Consider the following 21,550-nt stretch of genomic DNA (forward strand, 5'->3'; position numbering starts at 1 on the left):
TGTGCATGCACCCCACAGCCAAGATGGTTATCGAAGTGAAGGCTTCTGGGAGGAGCAAGATTCATTACGGCCTGGTATCATCCCCTGACTTTTAACCCCCAAGGGGCCTTTCTCTGTATGTGTAGTGTCTCCCTTGTCCCCAGAAAGCAGGGAGCAGAGATCCCTTAATTCTTTATCCAAACAAGGTTTTGCCCCTCTTTGTCCTTGCCATGATTATTACTTTAAGAACAAACACTGGCTATTTACCCTGTTTCTGTTGTTATTTCCATTTCCGAGGGCAAATAGGAGGTTGATTGTAAATGCCGTAACTGGAGCCCACCTATCTCTTGTCTCAGGAAATGCAAACAGGCGGCTAGTAGTAAGTATCCTGCCTGAAGCCCACTTCTTCCTGCCCCATAAAATGTAAACAAGAAGTCAATTGTAAATGTCTAACCTGGAGTCCATCTATTTTCTGCCTCAAGACTACCTGCTCTTTGTTGTAAAACTTCCATGTAACTTGGCTCCTCCCCTTGCCTCTTTGGACCAGTTCTCTCAGGGTTTCTTGAGATTCTGTCTCCCAGGCTTGAAGTCCTAAAAATTTCCAACGAATAAGACATAACTCATTGTTTAGGTTGCTTGTACTTTTTCGGTTGACATTAAGTATCTTACAGATATCCAGCAACTGTACATACGCGAAAACACTGCTTAAATCGTCACAACATTGCAACACTCCCCACAATGAGGAAGTTTATATCTGTTAAACTTTTATTTACTTAATAATAAAGGCAAAGGACTCCTTCTGACATTTTTGCATGTATTGTTTATCTCTAACTATGGTTGTGCACAAGTGTGTACGTTTGTGTGTGTGTGTGTGTGTGTGTGTGTGTGTGTGTGTAGGGGGAACTGATAGTCTATTTCATGAGTACCTTCTATGTTCCAGGGATTCTTTTCAACATTTTAATATATGAAAGTGTTTCAACCTCAAAAGTATCCCATGATGCATACTCTGTTAACTCCATTCTTCAGATAAAACAGTGCTCTAAGCTTGCTAAACAACTTCAAGCTAATACTTGTTAGCTTTTAAGGAGCTAAGGTTTCATGAATAAAGTTTAAAAATAGTGAAAATCATCATTAACAGTCATTACCCCACTTAGTCCATTTCTCCGTCTTTAAATAAAATTGCACTTCAAGCATAGACAGCAGTCTGCCTTCCATTCCTCCTGCAGCCCCTTCAAAGCCTCATGGCCAAGATGCTACACCAATCCCCTGTGGTCCATTCCAGTCTCTAGTCTTGCCAGAGCATCTCCTGAAAGCTTCTAATCCTTTAAGAAAAGTCTGATTTGTCCTGTTTCTACAAAGCAGGATCCTGTGGGCCTCCTGGACACAAAAGCCCTGCTGTGCCCCCCATTTCCAGATTACAGGAAATAGGTTTCATTCAGCCTCTATGACTTTCCTTGAATTCCAAGGGGCAAGTTCAATCAGTTGCTCATTAGTGACTGGAGGGAACATGGAGATAAGGGAGGAATAGTCAAAAGAAACAATCATGCAGTCTTGGGGCAGGGTCCTGGTTCCCCTTTAAGAGCTAGACATAACAATATCTCTGAGTGATTTGCAGATACTGAAATCCCCGACCAGGTGAGAGATATGAATGGTACCCAAACCACTGGGACCAGAAGGTTGATGATGCAGACTCCCACTTACCTCACCACCAATCAAGCAAAAGAATGCCCAGGAGTTGATCACACCGTCTTTGAACCATTACTATAAAACATCTCACTCCCCTCTCCAGGTTGGGACACACAGTTTTGAGGGTATTATCCCACTGTGTTCCCGTTTGCTTGGCAAAGCAATAAAGCTATTCTTTTCTACTTCACCCAAAACTCTGTCTCTGAGATTTAACTTGACGTCAGGGTAAAGAAACCATATTCAGCTTCACTGTCTCAGCTAGAGGAGAGAAATTCTATTCACCAGCACTCAAAACAGAAAGATTTTCATCCTACCCAACACACCCCATTCCTGTGGCTTTGTTTTTGGTTGTCTGCTTGGCCCAGAGATTTCAGCATAAACACTGACCTGAATCTGTTCTCAGGTATCACCCTAGGTTCCCAGGGCAATCCTGCCACCAAATCACAAGTTCAAGTAAACTCTTGGGAGTCCATTTGGTAACTTACATGAACAGACTAACTGCCAACACTATCCATGTTTTTATTTCAAATGGAAATGGCTCTAACTTTGGGCTAGAAGTACTGGGGCTTCCCCAGGCAATCCTAAATACCTATATTACTGGAATATTCAACAAGGAGATCAATAGGAATAATGGGATAATTTTGATACCCCCATATTTCCCTAATAGATAAACAAAAGAAATCTAATGACTTTTGCCTATCTTTTTACCAGTACACTTCTATGACCATATCTATGATATAATTGGTGGTGCCACTGGTAAAGAACCCACCTGCCAGTGCAGGAGACTCAAGAGATGCAGGATGGATCCCTAGGTGGGAAGATCCCCTGGAGGAAAGCATGGCAACCCACCCTAGCATTCTTGCCAGGAAAATCCCATGGACAGAGGAGTCTGGTGGGCTACAATCCATAGGGTCACAAAGAGTTGGACACAAGTAAAGTAATTTAGCATGTATGCATGACATAATTATTGCTCATTAAGTGATTATAATAATCATAGTTATCACATAAGTTCTTTGCACATAACCTTGTTTCCAGTTATAAACAGTAGATTTATAGGAACCTCTTTGCTAGATACTGTCTTTATCAGCTCTCTGATGTTACTGTGCAATTCTATAAGCTAATTAAATTCAGAGGTTCTATACTGGGTATGAGGGAAACTCTAAGGGCAAAACGAATTCACAGATAGAGGTTGAATAAATCTCTGATTTTCAATGACAAAGTAGTTTCATCTCATGATAATTTTTAATAGATTTTTTTTTTTTTACAAATTGGAAAATATATAAGCTAATGTTATCTGAGGAATGCTGTTAAGAATGAAGTTAATGTATTTGAAGTAAGAATGTTATTTCTGACTAATATCTTCCCTACTTAAAAAATGATTTTATGGCTATCCAGTTTCAGTTCTGACATACAAAGAACTTAGAAGATATCACTCCCATCCTTAGAATAAGAAAAAGCTGACAAACTGAAAATCAACGAATTATCTTGGCCCTATTAGAGAACTGAGTTTACAGGACTGCCACCCAGACAAATGTTCCATTTTTGGCTTCAACTGTTTTTCTGCCTTCTCTGGTTTTAATTGGTTATTATATATGATTTCCTTTCACCTCTTCTGCTGCATCAATTATAATACTTCTTAAAAAGTTTTAATATTTGCTCTAGGAGTTTGAAGCACACATTTTAAACTAAAGCCATCTTCAAATAATAACATGATACTGCCTCACGTGTAGGGCAAGCATCTTATAACAGGTATTTCCAATTTCTTCTTCCCGTCCCTTATCACAGTACTGTCGTTTATTTCATTTACCCACATGTTATAATCATTCGATACATTACGATTATGACTGCATACGATTATGACTGCATACAATTATGATGGCATTGGCCTATTATCTAATCTTGGTCATTTAAAAAAAAAAACAATAAAAACCTCGTGTGATTTCTAATTTCCAAGTTATTAAATTACTGTACACTTACCATGGGCCAAGCACAATTCTAAATACTTTATGCTTATTTAAGATCCACATCCTTATGAAACAGTACTGTCATTTCTGCTTTATAAATGGCCAAAAGCTGAGGCAGAGAAAGTTTAAGTGACTTGCCCCAAGTCAGACAATTAGTAAACTGGGTTGTATGGATGTGAAACCAGGCTATCTGGCCCCAAGCCCATACTTTTATCTCTCCACCCTCTTCGTACTTCCACATGTATCATCCAATTTTATGCCAAATCCCTTCATTCACCTAATGATCATTAATGGAGCATTATGGCACCCCACTCCAGTAGTCTTGCCTGGAAAATCCCATGGACGGAGGAGCCTGGTAGGCTGCAGTCCATGGGGTCGCTCAGAGTCGGACACGGCTGAGCAACTTCACATTTATGTTCCCCCCAGAGAAGGGAATGGCAAGCCACTCCAGTATTCTTGCCTGGAGAATCCCATGGACAGAGGAGCCTGGTGGGCTACAGTCCACAGGGTTGCAAAGAGTCAGACAGGACTGAGCACAATTATGCTCCAGGTACAGAGCCACGTGCTGCAAGATACGAAACAAGTGTAAGACTCTGTGCCTGGTTCATCATCTACAAAAGGAAAGAAACTTTAAAAGGGTTCCTCAGGCCTTTCTAGTGTTGCCTGAGGAAATTCAACCTTTTCCCCATATCCATCTCTAACCTACAAATGAGGAGGGTCTGTTGTGAATTCTATACCAGAATTCTCCAGTTTGTCAACAGGATCCCAGGTGCAAGAAACCTCTACTCAAGGATCTACAGGAGAAAAAGTTCTCGATTGTTTTCTACTACTCAGGCTTCAAAGCAAAGAGAAACCCCCTTTCCTCAACAGCATTACAGTCTCTTATCATGTCACCCGTGTGTGCGTGCATGCTAGGTCGTTTCAGTCGTGTCCGACTCTTTGCGACCCCATGGATTGTAGCCCTCCAGGCTCCTCTGTCCATGGAAGTTTTCCAGGCAAGAATACTAGAAAGGGTTGCCAAGCTCTCCTCCAGGGGATCTTCTCGACCCAGGGATCTCCCACGGCTCCAGCACTGCAGGCAGATTCTTTACTGCTGAGCCACCAGGGAAGCCCATCATGTCATACACGCACACACAAAAAGCTACATCTGTGTACTGTTCATTTTCTACAAGGCCAGATGGCACAGTTTCATGTCTGACTTACTCATCACTCCAGCCTTTTCAGTTCTGCTTTTGGCTAGAAAACATTCCGAGTTTTCTTCCCTCCTTGCATGCAGTCACCTCTATCCCCAACCCGATTGTCTTTTCTAACGCCCTCCCCTCTGAGTGACGCTCTTCCTTATCTGAGGGTTGTTTGGGAACGGGTTGACTCTTGACTCTGCATGCCTTCAAGGGCTTCATTTGGGAGCCAGTTGTTGATCTGGAATAGTTTATTCCTTTGGGCTTCTTAATTCTCCAGCTCCTCTAATCCTCATGTAAATAGGTGACCAGATCCTGAACTTAAAGGCTTTCTCTCCAAACCCTGAGTTACTGAGAGACAAAGTGTCAGTATATGTGTAAATGCCATACTTTTAGAATCTATAGTAAGTGGAGGAGATGTGTCTATGGCGTGCATGCGTGCTAAGTTGCCTCAGCTGTGTTCAACTTTTTGTGACCCTATAGACCACAGTCTGCCAGGTTCCTCTGTCCATGTAATTCTCCAGGCAAAAATACTGAGGTGGGTTGCCATTTCCTCCCCTAGGGGATCTTCCCAACCCAGGGATCAAACTGGCACCTCTTAGATCTCCTGCATTGCAGGCAGGTTCTTTATTCTTTATTGCATGATTATCAAAGTGGGGTTCTGGTATTACTTTAAACCAAGGGGCTGGCTAACCTAAGGTAGCCTTTTGTTGCATAGTTAAAAATTCAAGTTAACTTGGGGTCGAGTGAAGCCAAGGAACAAGTGGAGCAATCAGTGCTGAGTCTGAAGGGTGAGATGGGCCCCCAAATGGGAGGAGGAGGCACAAAGGAATTGACTATTGGAGGACTGAGGAGATGGAGAAGAGAATGGAAGTGACTGGGGATTCTGAGCTGATCAGTGAGAACCGGTGTTTGGAGAGGAGAGGGAATGGCAATTTACAGAAACCAAGCAAAAACAGACCAGTCTTTGGATCCAAAGGAATATCTGGAAAGACCAGGGATTTGAAATCTGACAAACCTATTTTCAAACTCCAGCTCCACCACTGCTTGATCTTGGAAATGTTATTTAACCTTTATGTTCTCATCAGTATATCAGGGATTATTATGTCTACCCAGTAGACTGATGTGAGGATTAAAAGGAGGAATATGTATAATACACTTAGTGCTTCACACATAGTAAATATTTCATAAATACAAGTTCTCTCTTTTCTTTTGCTTCATATTCCTCTCTCCCTCCCTGATCCACATCCCAATCTTGAGTCACTTCTAAAAACTGGGTTTGTCTCCTCCATCTTAGACAAACATGACTTTAGGAAGTTCTAATAATCATTTCTAATTCTTTTTAATTAGTTTAAAATTATGAGATGTCACCTCTGCCCTTGAAACACCACATTTCTCTCTGAAAATGATCTGTTCCCATTCCTGACAGATTGATAAAATCTAAAAAAAAATTCCGTTTTTTCCTTTCCACTGAAATGTTCTTTATCTAAAAACGCATGAAGAGTAGAGCAATAAATAAAATATCTGGACTCTTAAGGAAAAGAATGTCTGGGAATTCCCTTGCAGTCCAGTCGTTAAGACTCAGCCCTTTCACTGAGAAAAATAATAATATTGCATGTGTGTGGAATCTAGAAAAATGATACAGATAAACTTATTTGCAAAGCAGAAATAGAGACACAGATGCAGAGAAAAAATGTATGGATCCGGCAAGTGGGATGAATTAGGAGACTGGGATTGGCATATATATACACTGCTGCTGCTGCTAAGTCACTTCAGTCGTGTCTGACTCTGTGCGACCCCATAGACGGCAGCCCACCAGGCTCCCCCATCCCTGGGATTCTCCAGGCAAGAACACTGGAGTGGGTTGCCATTTCCTTCTCCATATATATATACACTACTATGTATAAAACCAGAAACTAATAAGAACCTACTGTATAGTTCAGGTGATATAAATGGGAAGAAAATCCAAAAGAGGGGATATATGTATACATATAGCTGGTTCACTTTGCTATAGAGCAGAAACTAACACAATACTGCAAAGCAACTATCCTCTAATAAAAATTAATTTTAACTAATTTTCAAAAAAAGCTTTCACTGCCATAGTCCCAAGTTGAATCCCTGGTCCAGGGAACTAAGATACTGCAATGTGTGGTCAAGAAATAAAAAGAAGAGGAGACTGTCTTCACTCACCAGAAACCAAAACAATGATCAAAACTTAGCACTGAATTCTGAGCAAATGGGTCAAAATTCGTGTAAATTATCTAACGGACTTATCATAAGTCCACAATATAAATTTCAAAATTCTGATGCAGATTTGAAAGATGTAAGCAAAACTGAATTTTATATATATATAATAAGGATCCAGTCAAATACTTCAACTTTACTGAAACTCCATGCCTAAAGTATTGCTTAAAATAAATAGAACATCATATAAGAAAGCTTTTAGTTTCTGTAAAGTGATTTCACAAATAACTGGATTTGACCTATAAGGTAAGGAAATTATAATGTACAGAGGTAGTTGTTAAACCTTTTACCCAGTGAAATGTTTCTTTAAATGGAATTTTCTGTGGAAGACCTGCATTTAGAGAAAAATGTAGCAGAAGTGGGAGTGAGAACCGGGAATCCATCTACTCTAAAAACACACATTCTCTCTCCCATTTCTGACTGTGACAGAAACTCTGAGCACCACCATCACCATCACCCCTCCCCATTCATGTAGCCCCTAGGGCTTTAGAATCCACAGGATTCACCACTGCTCTAAAGCATCACTGATCTGTGTGTCTATATTTTCCTAAATTGCATATCGTAACCAGTTACTGTGCCAGTAAATAAATTTTAATGAATCTCAACTATTATACCCTTGTGTCCTATGGCCTGAGCGTGCTCAATCGTGTCCAATTCTTTGTGACCCCATTGACTGCAGACTGCCAGGCTCCTTTGTCCAGGGAATTTTCCAGGCAAGAAATATTGGAGCGGGTTGCCATTTCCTACCTCAGGGGATCTTCCTGCCCCAGGGATTAAACCCGCATCTCTTGCATCTCTTGCATTGGCAGGCGAATTCTTTACCACTTGTGGCACCTGGGAAGGCCACTGTATCTTTCATATGAGATAAAATAGAAGAGATCACAACACACTTCAACAAGCTAATATATGGTTTTAACACACTTATTTCATAAAGATATATATTCCTGAGTATGCTGCATCAGAATGTAAAATGACTGTAAGCCCCAACTGAGAAGTCTGACAGAACCCATGCTGCTTCATGAGGCTGAGAGAACCTCATGAAGTGGATAACATCTTGGTGAAATAATTTTAAAACGACAAACTCCCAACCCTAATATAATGGAACTTTATTCAGAAAAAAAGTTATGGTTGAACACACATATAGGCAAATCAATGAAGAAGTTGGAGGCATAATTTTGTTGGTAATAAAAAGAAGAAGCTACGTTTTTTTAGCCATTTATTTTTATTTATGTATTTATAATTTATTCATTATAAATACCATGCTCTTTTCCCCTATCAAATAAATGTTCAGTTTAAACCTAAGACTGTTGAATAACTTGGGTTGTCTTAAGCCTTCTATCATAGTTGCTAAGTCCACAAATCAGAAATACAGATGTAAAGGTATTTCAGATACTTTAAATGTAACAAATGGCAAGAGCAATATCTTAGTTAATCCATGAAACTGCATGATATCATTTCTCTTAATAACACTGGGGATCTGTTTATCATCCAGGCCTTGGTATTATGCTGTATTAATTTTCACAGTAATGGGCATCCAAATACCCTCAGCATATTTGTCTTTTTCATGTGGAACACAAGAGTCAAGTGTTACTTGGGCTCCTAATTGCTGGGTTTCTAACAGAAGAAGTTCTTTGGCTCCTTAAGCTGCAGGATTTTCTCAAAATGATTCATGTCATCTCTGACCAGTTCTCAGCATGATTCAAGATGTTACAGTCTTTAACAAGCAGCATTTTCTGGAGATCACTTCAGATATTTCTTCTGCTCAACAGACCTTTGGCTGTCCACACCAAACCTATCCTATGACACTGTGACTTGTGAATAGTACTGATCAGAGCACAGAAGTATTGTTAAGTGCCTGCTTAATGGGCAAGTCTTCCTTACCACTGGCCCTAAGTTTGATTCATAGATATCTAACAAAACCGGTCTAGGAGCTTATTAAGATAGTATGCACACCATTAATGTAATAGGATTTGTGCTGGCAATAATTATTAACCTAGTCATGTTGGATCACTACCAGATATATGACACCCAAGTCCCAATGTAATTTTCTTCTCTTCCTTTAATATATAATATGGAATTCAGCTTTAGTAAGCAACACATTCATTCAACAACTAAATGTTAATGCCTCATATATGCAAAACAGGACTTCCCAGGTGGTGCAGTGGTAAAGAATCCACCTGCCAACATAGGAGACACTAAAGACATGGGTTCGATCCCCCGATCAGGAAGATCCCCTGGAGTGGAAAATGGCAACCTGCTCCAGTATTCTTACCTGGAAAATTCTATGGACAGAGGAGCCTGGTGGGCTACAGTCCATGAGGTTGCAAAGAGTCAGACACAACTGCATAACCAAGCACACACACATATGCAAGACACTAAAGTAGGTATAGCAGAGTATCCAAACACATGAAAGGCATCACTTTGGCTTCAAAAATATTAAAATCTGGTATTTAAAATACAACTTGTAAACCACCACTAACAATAGGCATACTTATTGTATAATTTATGTGCTAGCCAATGTTCTAAAATTTTTAACTCCAAGTTACTGAATAAGGATAGCGATTGATCCTTTCCTCATGGAGTTCATCTTTCCATGAGAGAAACAAGAAACAAATGCGTGAAGAAGTGATAAGTTTTATGATGGAGGAAGTTCAGACTGTAATAAAAGACATCACTGGACGTGCCTGACATGGCCTAGGAAGATCTGAAAAGGCTCCCAGAGAAAGTAATAATAAAGTTAACACTCATTTGAGTATGAGCCAGGACAAAAAACAAGCAGAACTGCCAAGAATCTGGAGTTGAAGTGTCATAAAAGTTTTGAACTCACAAGTCACGTAAGTAGAAATGTTATAAACATCAGAGCTTCTGCTCTCAAATCCTTAGTCTATCCCTATCCATTGCTGGGCTTGATTTAGTTTTCCCTTTTGAATATCTTCTATTGATTTGTGATTTTGGAAGTCAAGGATTTGTCAGAGCCACCAGAGACCTTCCCTGGTGGCTCAGATGGTAAAGAATCTGACTGCAAAGCGGGAGACCTGGGTTTAATTCCCAGGCCGGGAAGATTCCCTGGAGAAGGTAATGGCTATCCATTCTAGAGAATTCTTACCTGGAGAGTTCCATGGACAGAGGAGCCTGGCGGGATCCATGGGGTCTCAAATAGTCAGACACAACTGAGTGACTAACACTTTTACTTTCACTAGAGAGCTCGGTACAACAGATAACATAACAAAACACAGGTTTCATGTTAAGATGCCATGATACCCGTTACAAGACTGGCAGGATAGGGTAAGCAGAGAGAAGGGTAGTTTATAGCCATTCCTTTTGGAGCCCCATGGGAATACAGGTAATATTTTTTCCAAATCCAAAACACACTTTATAATCTAAGTGAGGTATAGGAGGGCCTCTAGAAAATTGGCTCAAGATTCAAGTAAAACTCAGGTTTCCTTCTGGTGAGATTCTGGGTTCCTCTAGCTTTATTTTTCATACATTCTTAAGAATGCAGATGCACTAACCCAGGAAGGACAGATCTGAAGTACTAGGTCCTCTGTTACAAAAGTAGAAAGATAACTAGATTTTTACAAATAGGTATGTATTAAGAGGTGTGTTTAGAGAAAGGAAGATTAAGTTCCAGGGAGTCTGAGGAGTTGATTCATGAGATGAGGGGAGTTTTGAAGAATCTTGAGTCTGAAATTATAGTCCAAGAGCCAGAGTAACTTGAGAGGGGACTAGGAATTGTAAGACGGATATTCCTTCCATGTCATTATATTTTTGATCTTATGTCATTCTGAAGTCCAAGTCAGTTTAAGTGCCATGGCACCATATAAAGACTGGAGATGATGATCCATGTCTCTTTCTCTATACTCAGCTACCTGCCCTCAGTGAAGATACAACAGATATTATATGTGTGTGTATGTATATATACTATATATAGAGTACCTGTTGTATGTTTTCTCCTGTGCCCCTTAATTTCCACCCACAAATAATGGATTAGATATCAGCAGGAAAGGAATGAGAGGAGACCAATGCATTTAAATAAGGTGTGAACGAGATTGTCTGTATATATATTAATAGAATCTCAGTATCTCAGAAAATCACTTTGTTCCTGATTCCTCTACTATAATACACAAGGTTACTTTCTTAGATCCATATATATATAATATTGAAGAAAATTATTTTTGAAGTTTCCCTCCAAATTAAATTAGAAAAAGATGAGAAATGCATGTTATAGTAAAGCCCACAGTAAGCAGCTTCTCTATTGGGTTCACTTGAATACTGCATGGGTTAAACAAAGGCCTGCCTACAAGAATGACTTCTCTCTACTCCAAGAGTTTTACACTTAGCTTTGATGACTTTTGGGACTCTTGTCCTGTGAAACTTCCCACGCTGAGTGAGGCCCACTGACTCTTCTCTGACAGTTGATATTTAGTATTAGAAGAAATACAGGACATTATATGTCTGTAATCTGACTTGTGTCTTCTCCTTTACACTGAACTTTCTCCTGAAAGGTTACCAGTGATCTCATTCTTGCCAAACCTCTTCCTCCATTTCTACTACTGTCTTGACCTCATTGCTCCACCTGCCACAGGCACCTCTTTGGAACACTCTCCTTGTGCTTTGGGAAGCCAGCACTATCACCATGGCCCTTTGAACTTTTTGACTCTCTTATATATCTTGACACTAAATAAATATCTGATATTTGTTAATGTCAAAAATTATATCTTACAGTTCTGTCTCACCATTTTATTAATTGACCTCATTTGAATCCCATGAAAATACTGAGATGAATGAAAGACAGGAACAGGTTTTACAGATGAGGCTAGGGCAGTGTAAATAAGGTCATAAGGTCAAAAGACTCAGGAATGATAGGAGCTAGCATCGCAAACTAGGGCTTCGAACTGTTTAGTGTCTTTTTTTTTTGCATAAATGTTTTCTTTTCTTGTTCTTTTGGCACATTTAACATATACCCCTTCTTTCCAACAGAAAAAGTGAAATTTTCTTCATAAAGGTGGCTCGGGTCATACTATAGTACAGTTCTCGATCCACGACAGGATCAAGATTTTCAAGTTTCTAAATCCCCACATAGTTTCCATGGCATTTATGATTCATACGTTGTAAGCTAAGGGAAGAAAATGAACAAAACAGCTAAACCAAAATCCTAGGGGAGATGAAGGTAAGATTTCAGAAAACTGGAGAAGCCTGTTTAGAAGATAAACTACTTTTTCATATCCTAAGGACATTACCTGTGCTATCACTCTAGGATATTTCAGCCGAGGTCTAAGATTGCTCAGTGCTTAAAAAGCAAATATAGTTGAGAGATATTAATGTTGTGGTTCCATCACATCAGTATCAGATTTCAGAGGTCATAGAAAGCTATTCCATTTCAAGATCGTGTGGTTCAAATCTGCCTTTTAAGAATGAAAAAGGTCTAGCCCAGAACTGTTAAATGACCTACACAAGATCACACAAGAGTTTATGTTCAGTCAGGACTAGAACTTGGATCTAAACTATGTGGTTCAGTATTTGTTCTCGCTTTCCATGTTTAGTTAAAACATCAGGCTCTCTGCTTATAAGACTACATTTATTTGAGGCCCTTCCCAAAATAAATGAATCAGAATCTCTGGGAGAATAAGGCCCCAGATTCAGTATTTTTTCTGAAGCTATCCAAGTGACTTTAACGTGTAGCCATGGGTGAGGAGAATCAGCTGTACAATAAAATATTAGCAATTATACAAATCATTCCTTACAGACTAAGATACATTGCAAGACAGAATATAATCTGTGTGTAATTTTATTGGGGGATAATTTTCTAAATCTAACAGGTATTACCAGTAATATCCAATGCAATAAAAATGAAGACTTCAATAGCTATTGCTTTATTGCCTTCACTAGCGATTTTTTACTTATCTGTTAGTGGCAGTGTTAAACAGAGGAAAAAAACAGTAATCATAAAACAATTCCTAGGATTTCTGTGCCATTTTACTCCATCTTCTAGATATCTTTACCTCCAGGGTGTACCGAAATAAGGCAACAGTAGATTGAGGGCAGGAGGAGAAGGGGACAACAGAGGATGAGATGGTTGGATGGCATCACCGACTCAATGGACATGAGTCTGGGTAAACTCCAGGAGTTGGTGATGGACAGGGAGGCCTGGTGTGCTGCAGTTCATGGGGTCGCAAAGAGTCGGACATGACTGAGCGACTGAACTGAACTGAGATAAAATTTATTGAGCTATAGATTTAGATATCTTGAAGAGATTGAAGACAAGAAAGTTTCAGGCTGTGTATGTTTCATCCTTTCTCCAAGGTTGAGAAGGACACTGTTCTTACTATTCAGTGCTAAGTCGTGTCTGACTCTTTGTGACCCCATATATTGCAGCACACCAGGCTTCCATGCCCTTCACCATCTCACAGAGCTTGCTCAAACTCATGTCCATTGAGTCAGTGATGTCATCCAACCATCTCATCCTCTGTTGTCCCCTTCTCCTCCTGACTTTACTCTTTCCCAGCCTTAGAAAAGCTGACTTTCCTAATGAGTCAGCTCTTTGCATCAGGTGGCCAAAGTATTGACGCTTCAGCATCAGTCCTTCCAATGAATATTCAGGAATGATTTCCTTTAGGATTAACTGGTTTGATCTCCTTGCAGTCCAAGGGACGCTCAAGAGTCTTCTCCAACTCCACAATTCAAAAGCATCAATTCTTTGGTGCTCAGCCTTCTTTATGGTTCAACTCTCACATCCATACATGACTACCGGGAAAACCATAGCTTTGACTAGATGGCCCTTTGTTGGCAAAGTAATGTCTCTGCTTTTTAATATGCTGTCTACATTGGTCATAGCTTTTCTTCCAAGGAGCAAATGTCTTTTAATTTCATGGCTGCAATCACCATCTGCAATGATTTTGGAGTCCAAGAAAATAAAGTCTCTCACTATTTCCATTGTTTCCCCATTTATTTGTCATGAAGTGATGGGACTGGATGCCATAATCTTAGTTTTTTGAATACTGAGTTTTAAGCCAGCTTTTTCACTCTCCTCTTTTACCTTCATCAAAAGGCTCTTTAGTTCCTCTTCACTTTCTGCCATTAATGTGGTGTCATCTGCATATCTGAGGTTATTGACATTTCTGTATATTTAACTTATATGCAGAGTACATCATGAGAAACACTGGGCTGGATGAAACACACGCTGGAATCAAGACTGCCAGGAAAAATATCAGTAACCTCAAATATGCAGATGATACCACCCTTATGACAAAAAGATGGAGAAACAGCGGAAACAGTGGCAGACTTTATTTTGGGGGCTCCAAAATCACTGCAAATGGTGACTGCAGCCATGAAATTAAGACACTTACTCCTTGGAAGAAAAGTTATGACCAATCTAGACATCATATTAAAAAGCAGAGACATTACTTTGTCAACAAAGGTCCATCTCGTCAAGGCTATGGTTTTTCCAGTAGTCATGTATAGATGTGAGAGTTGGACTATAAAGACAGCTGAGCACCAAAGAATTGATGCTTTTGAACTGTGGTGCTGGAGAAGACTCTTGAGAGTCCCTTGGACTGCAAGGAGATCCAACCAGTCAATCCTAAACGAAATCAGTCCTGGGTATTCATTGGAAGGACTGATGCTGAAGCTGAAACTCCAATACTTTGGCCACCTGATGTGATGAGATGACTCATTTGAAAAGACCCTAATGCTGGGAAAGATTGAAGGTGGGAGGAGAAGGGGATGACAGAGGATGAGATAGTTGGATGACATCTCCGACTCAATGGACATGAGTTTGGGTAAACTCCAGGAGTTGGTGATGGACAGGGAGGCCTGGCGTGCTGCAGTCCATGGGGCCACAAAGAGTCGGACACGACTGAGCGACAGAACTGAACTGAACTGAACTGATTGACATTTCTCCCAGCAATCCTGATTCCAGTCTGTAATTTATCCAGCCTTGGATTTCTCATGATATACTCTGTATATAAGTTAAATAAGCAAGGTGACAATATACAGCCTTGGCATACTTCTTTTCCAATTTGCAACCAGTCTGTTGTTCCATGTCCAGTTCAAACTGTTACTTCTTGACCTGCATACAGGTTTCTCGGGAGGCAGGTAAGGTGGTATTCCCATCTTTTTAAGAATTTTCCAGTTTTTTGTGATCCACACAGTCAAAGGCTTTAGCATTGTCAATGAGGCAGATGTTTTTCTGGAATACCCTTGCTTTTTCTATGATCCAATGGACGTTGGCAATTTGATCTCTAGTTCCTCTGCCTTTTCTAAATCCATCTTGAGCATCTGGAAGTTCTCAGTTCACGTACTGTTGAAGCCTGGCTTAGAGAATTTTGCTTGTGTGTGAGATGAGTGCAATTGTGCGATAGTTTGAACATTCTTTGGCACTGCCTTTCTTTGGGATTGGAATGAAAGCTGACTTTTTTCAGCCCTGTGGCTACTGCTGAGTTTTCCAAATTTACTGGTATACTGAATGCAGATGAGCACAGACTCATCTTTTAGGATTTGAAATAGCTTGGCTGGAATTCCATAACCTTCACTAGCTTAGTTCATAGTGATGTTTCCTAAGGCCCACTTGACTTGGCACTCCAAAATATCTGGCTCTAGGTGAGTGATCACACCATCGTGGTTCTCTGGGTCATTAAGATCTTTTTTGGATAGTTCTTCTGTGTATTCTTGCCACCTCTTCTTAATATCTTCTGCTTCTGTTAGGCCCATATCATTTCTGCCCTTTATTGTGCCCATTTTTGCATTAAATGTTCCCTTGGTATCTCTAATTTTCTTGAAGAGATTTCTAGTCTTTCCCATTCTATTGTTTTCCTCTATTTTAGGAATCAGTGAACTAAAAGGACCGGAATGAGTGAATTTAATCTAGGTGATCATTATATCTATACTGTGGGCAACAATCCCTTAGAAGAAATGGAGTAACTATCATAGTCAACAAAAGACAAATGCAGTACCTGGGGAAAACTCAAAACAGAAGAATGATCTCTGTAAGTCTCCAAGGCTAAGCCTTCAATATCATAGTAATCCAAGTCTATGCTCCAATGCTACTAATGCTGAAGAAGCTGAAGTTGAATACTTCTATGAAGACCTACAAGACCTTCTAGAACCACCAAAAAATGATGTCCTTTTCATCATAGGGGACTGGAAGGCAAAAGTAGAAAGTCAAGAGATCTCTGGAGTAACAAGCAAAGTTGGCCTTGGAGTACAAAATGAAGCAGGGCAAAGCCCAACTAAGAGTTTTGCCAAGAGAATGCACAGGTCATAGCAAACACCCTCTTCTGACAATATAAGAGACCACTCTACACATGGACATCACCCGATGATCAATACTGAAATCAGATTAATTATATTCTTTGCAGCCAAAGATGGAGAAGCTCTATATAGTCAGCAAAAACAAGATTGGGAGCTGACTTGACTCTGATCATGAACTTCTTATTGAAAATTCAGACTTAAATTGAAAAAAGTAGGGAAAGTAGCCCTTCAGGTATAACCTAAATCAAATCCCTTACGATTATACAGTGGAAGTGACAAATAGATTCAAGGGATTAGATCCAATAGACCAAGTGCCTGAAGAACTATGGATGGAGGTTCGTAACACTGCACAGGAGGCCGTAAGCAAAACCATCTCCAAGAAAAAGAAATGCAAAAACTCAAAATGGTTGTCTGAGGAGGCCTTTAAATAGCTGAGAAAAGAGAAGCAAGAAGGGCATTAAATTGAGTATTTAAGAAACTACATAAATCCATATGCAATCATTGCAATAATCTTGCAAATTATTTAGAAGTTGGGGAGTTTCTCAAAGGCTGATGATGTATGAGACATAAAATGCTCATTGAATGATTGTTTAATCAAGGCCTTTATGAAAGTTAACATTTTAACTGTAAGCCATTGATTAAGAAGTAGTAGCACCAGTGTAGGCGATGTATGATCACATGCTTCTAGGCATTAGCTAAACTTGAAATAGCAGTACTTTAAATAAGGATGGCTGCATTCCTAATTCATCATCACTGCATGTGTAATTAATGCTCTGTGGGTATGCATAAGTGACAGAAAGGGAGGCTCTTCTATTACTAGGTCACAGCTCAAGACAAGTACAAGAAGCAGCAGCTTCAGATGTCAGATTCCTAATATCAAATAGCATCTGTCTTTTTCTCATATTTTATGATTACTGAATGATTTTTCAGAGGAAGCTGTTGATAAAATTCACACGTGGTATTTTCAACGGGGCATTGTTAGAACAAAATGTTTTACATGAGCATGATGGACTATAAAAAAGGAAGGTGAACAACTGCTTTGGCGATGGAAGCTGGAAGACTGACACACCTAATTTCCTTCTTAATAGGAAAGCAATAATATGGGACATTCTTCTTGGAAAGAGTATCAAAACTATCAGCAAAGGGACGTGAATGCTCTTTTCAAATACTCTGAGACTAGAAGCTCCAGAAACATGGATTTTAGTGAAAATATAAGAGAGCAATGCACATATAAGAAACACTGTAAATGGAAACTTACATTACCATGTGTAAAATAGATAGCCAAAGGGAATTTGCTGTATGGCTCAGGAAACTCAGGGGCTCTGTATCAACCTAGAGGGGTAGGGTAGGGAGGGAGATGGAAGGGTTCAAAAGGGAAGGGATATATGTATACCTATGGCTGATTCATGTTGAGGCTTGACAGAAAACAACAAAAATCTGTAAAGCAATTATCCCTCAATTAAAAAATTAATTAAAAAATAAAAAAAGAAAGAAACACTACTTACGGTGAACCAGATGTTGCTATGGGCAAAAACAATACAGTGTGATGGTGAAAGAGTTGGTGTTGCCTGGAGTCAGGCTGCTTGATTTGAATTCTGTCTCCTGTTGTTTATGAGCTGAAGGACCTTGAACAAATTCCTTAATCTTTCTGCCTTAGTCTCATCTGTAAAATAGAAATAAAAATGTACTCACTTCACAGGGTTATTTAGGGGAATAAATAAGCAATTATATTTTAAACTACCTAATGCATTAAAAATGTTAGGTATATAAATGCTACCTGTTGTTGTTGTTGCTACTGTTATTATTACTAGGCACATTCTGATTTAGATTTAAGAACAAATATCCACTACTTTCATGTTCCTTTCCACCTATAGTTCTGAATCAAAACAGAACCACAAACAAGATACTGTCTTTTAGTGAATTCATTCATCTAATCACTCAGCCATCTACACCACTCACTGTTCAAATGGTAGGTAAATTTTTACAGGTTTTGGAATCATTTTTGGTTTAAGAAAACTCAAATTATCAGGCCAGTCAATGAAAAATTGTAGTTTACTATTAATTAGACTTTAAAGCTTTCTAAATTTTTATTTTCTTCTACCTCTGCATACATCGAATGAAACACAAGGACATTTTTCTTTCTGAATTTTCAAACTAATCCTCTGTTAAGAATGGATTAGTCCAGAAGACAATGACTTTTTTTTTTAAAAAGTCTATGATAAAGGATATTTAAATAAAGGGAGGATAACTACATTCAATATAAGTTCCTCCTTTCTCTATTTTGTCTCTACTAGGACACAATATGAATAAATGAATCAGTGAAAAAGCATGGCAGTATGTTAATTTTCAGTCAAGGAGAAAAGCTAGGGGACTTCTCTGGTGGTCCAGTGGCTAAGACTCTGAGCTCTCAGTGCAGGGGGCCTGGGTTCAATCCCTGGTCAGAGACCTAGATCTCAACGCCACAACTAAGAATTTTCATGCCACAACTAAAGATACCAGTGCCACAACTAAGATCTGACCCAGCCAAATAAATAAATACTTTTCTTACAAAACAAGAAAAGCTAAACAGTCACAGTTGCACAGAGACTACAGGGAAATATGGAGCCTAGAATTCTGCTTGGAAATGCGTGCTTTGTTTGTACTTTATAAGACACTATTTAATCTACATTTAAGTAATTATCATGAAGGACATAAATTCTTCATTCAAGTGGAAGTGGCTAACGTATGATTCATATTTGTCTAAATGTAGAATAAAATCATTTTTTTCAAAAGTTAGCATGATAGAACAGAATTCACATTCCAGGACTCATATTTTGAATATTAAATTTAATAGCTTTATCTCAAACACTTTCCTATATTTTTCAACACCTTTATTGTTAAAAAAAAAAGCAACCTATGGCTGATTCATGTTCATGTTTGACAGAAAAAAATAAAATTCTGTATGGCAATCATCCTTCAATTAAAAAATATATAAATTTAAAAAATACATTATTTTTTAAAAAAGCAATCTAATACCACTCCATGGCAGCAGTTCTTGCTAAGGATTACCTAACAAAAAATTATAAACATTTTGTTATATAAAAGCTAATTCACCAAAGTAGGTATGCTCTGTTGTTAGCTTGAAAATCATTAATTTCATAATAAATAAGTGCCAGTTGCAGTCCCAAAGAAGCAAGTGATGGGAGAAGAATTATGAAGTTGCATCTGTTCTTGTCTAAGGCTAAATGCTAGAGTTTGGGTCTGGTCCAGGGCTCGATCTGGCTACAGTGTGTAGTAGGCTTACACCTGATATCAGTTTAGGGCCTATGTATGCAGTTTAGGCGGAGAAGGCGATGGCACCCCACTCCAGTACTCTTGCCTGGAAAATCCCATGGGTGGAGGAGCCTGGTAGGCTGCAGTCCATGGGGTCGCTGAGGGTCGGACACGACTGAGCGACTTCACTTTCACTCTTCACTTTCATGCATTGGAGAAGGAAATGGCAACCCACTCCAGTGTTCTTGCCTGGAGAATCCCAGGGACGGGGGAGCCTCGTGGGCTGCTGTCTATGGGGTCGCACAGAGTCAGACACGACTGAAGTGACTTAGCAGCAGCAGCAGCATGCAGTTTAGGATGCGTAGATGCTGCCAGTCCAGGGTTTCCTAATTCTCCTAAGAGGACCCTTTTTAATGCCACACAGCCCCATCTGACAGAGGTAATATGTTTGTTATGTATCAATTAAAATACACATACCAGCAAGCCACCTTGAATTCATTATTAATTTAAAATGAATACACTTTAATAATCACAATCCTTAATACCTTTAAAAAACAGTATTAGATAGATATCAGACTATAAATATTATTTATATTTACTAAGTTTTTGAGAAAGAATCCCCAAACTGCAAGGGTTGGGAATTGCTGACCTGGTTGATATCTTGAAGGTACTGCCAGTTGGAAAATTCTATACGACTTGATTGTTTTCTTGCCAAACTGTCCTGCCTTAAATGTGTTGGGGGCCTTTAAGAGGAATTATGATTGTGCTTGATACTATGTTTATACATTTAAATGAAAGATTAATGAAAATGGTTCCCAATTATCAAAAAAAAAAAAAAAACAAGACTCTTTTGCGGAGGCAGCGGCCAGTCTTTCCTGATGTGTCATGACAGAGTCATTCTTGAAAGCTAATGGTTAGAAAATTGAGTAAACATAAAACCAATAAAGAGAAGATTTCTTCACACCATGTGAAATCAGCTTATAGAGGAGCACATTGCTGTGGAAAATTTTGGGAGAAGCACAAGGATTTTTTCATGATGATGGTATCTCCTGCTTGCAGGCATCAGCTACAAAATGAAAAAAATTCCTCCCCACATATCAATACCAAAGAGCTGACTACTGTCGCGTGACTCCATTTTTTCCAATCTGGTCCCACCCCATCCTTCTTTTGTGTACACACCACGACACTGTATTTATTGAAATACGACATTAATTAGGACTAAGACAGTCTTCTTCCTGTCACTGTTTATAAGTACTTGACAGGGGCCACTATGCAAAATAATGAAATACTTCCAGCTGACCCCTCATTCTTTCTACTGAATTCTGCTTTAGTTTTTCACACAGTTGAGGGCTATTTCTTTTCCAGATCCAGTTTGTAAAACAAAAACCATCACAAACCAGCAGTCCCTTTTCCCAATTCTAATTTACCAAATTTGTGATCCCTATCAATGTTCCATTAAGCTAACCCACCTCCAGGATCATCTTTCTTGGTTCCATTTATTCTTTTAGAAAAGAGCAATTGACAAGTTACTTACTGCTTGTTTCCTTGCTGGGTTCAGAAATTAAACTCAGGAACTCCTAACGCACAGATAATCCTACTTGTACCTTACCATACATTGATTCACTTAGCTCCTGAATACTGACCATCATCCTAACATGCATCTGCATATCATAACAGGCATTTTTAACAGGTGCCAACTCTTCTAGGCACTATGGGAAGCACTTTCACTATCTTCTTATGAGTTAGATACTATTAGTATCCCTAGTTTGCATACAAGGAAACTGAAACTGGTTAAAAAACTTGTCCAAGGATTCACATGCAAACAATCTAAATCCAGAACTGAAGATCTTAACCACTGAGGGAAAGAGGAAACATTTGCTTCCAACAGGAGTAAAGGACATCATTGATATGAAGGAAAATGAGTAGGAAGGAAGGAAGGGAGGGAAGGAGGAAGGAAGAAAGAAAGAAAGAATGAAAAAAGAAAAAGGAAGAAAGAAA

General features: G+C 39.2%; 1 long non-coding RNA gene across 2 annotated transcripts in view; it reads right to left on the reverse strand.

Moving 5' to 3' along the window:
* LOC133249705 (uncharacterized) overlaps positions 1-21,550 on the reverse strand; it is a 69,900-nt gene that overhangs the window by 45,701 nt on the left and 2,649 nt on the right. For both annotated transcript variants that reach the window (XR_009737065.1, XR_009737064.1), the window contains exon 2: positions 17,806-17,963. This is a non-coding gene — a long non-coding RNA (uncharacterized LOC133249705). The remainder of the gene's footprint in view (positions 1-17,805; positions 17,964-21,550) is intronic.

This window comes from Bos javanicus, chromosome 6, assembly GCF_032452875.1.
Source record: "Bos javanicus breed banteng chromosome 6, ARS-OSU_banteng_1.0, whole genome shotgun sequence".
Classification (NCBI taxonomy): Eukaryota; Metazoa; Chordata; class Mammalia; order Artiodactyla; family Bovidae; genus Bos; species Bos javanicus.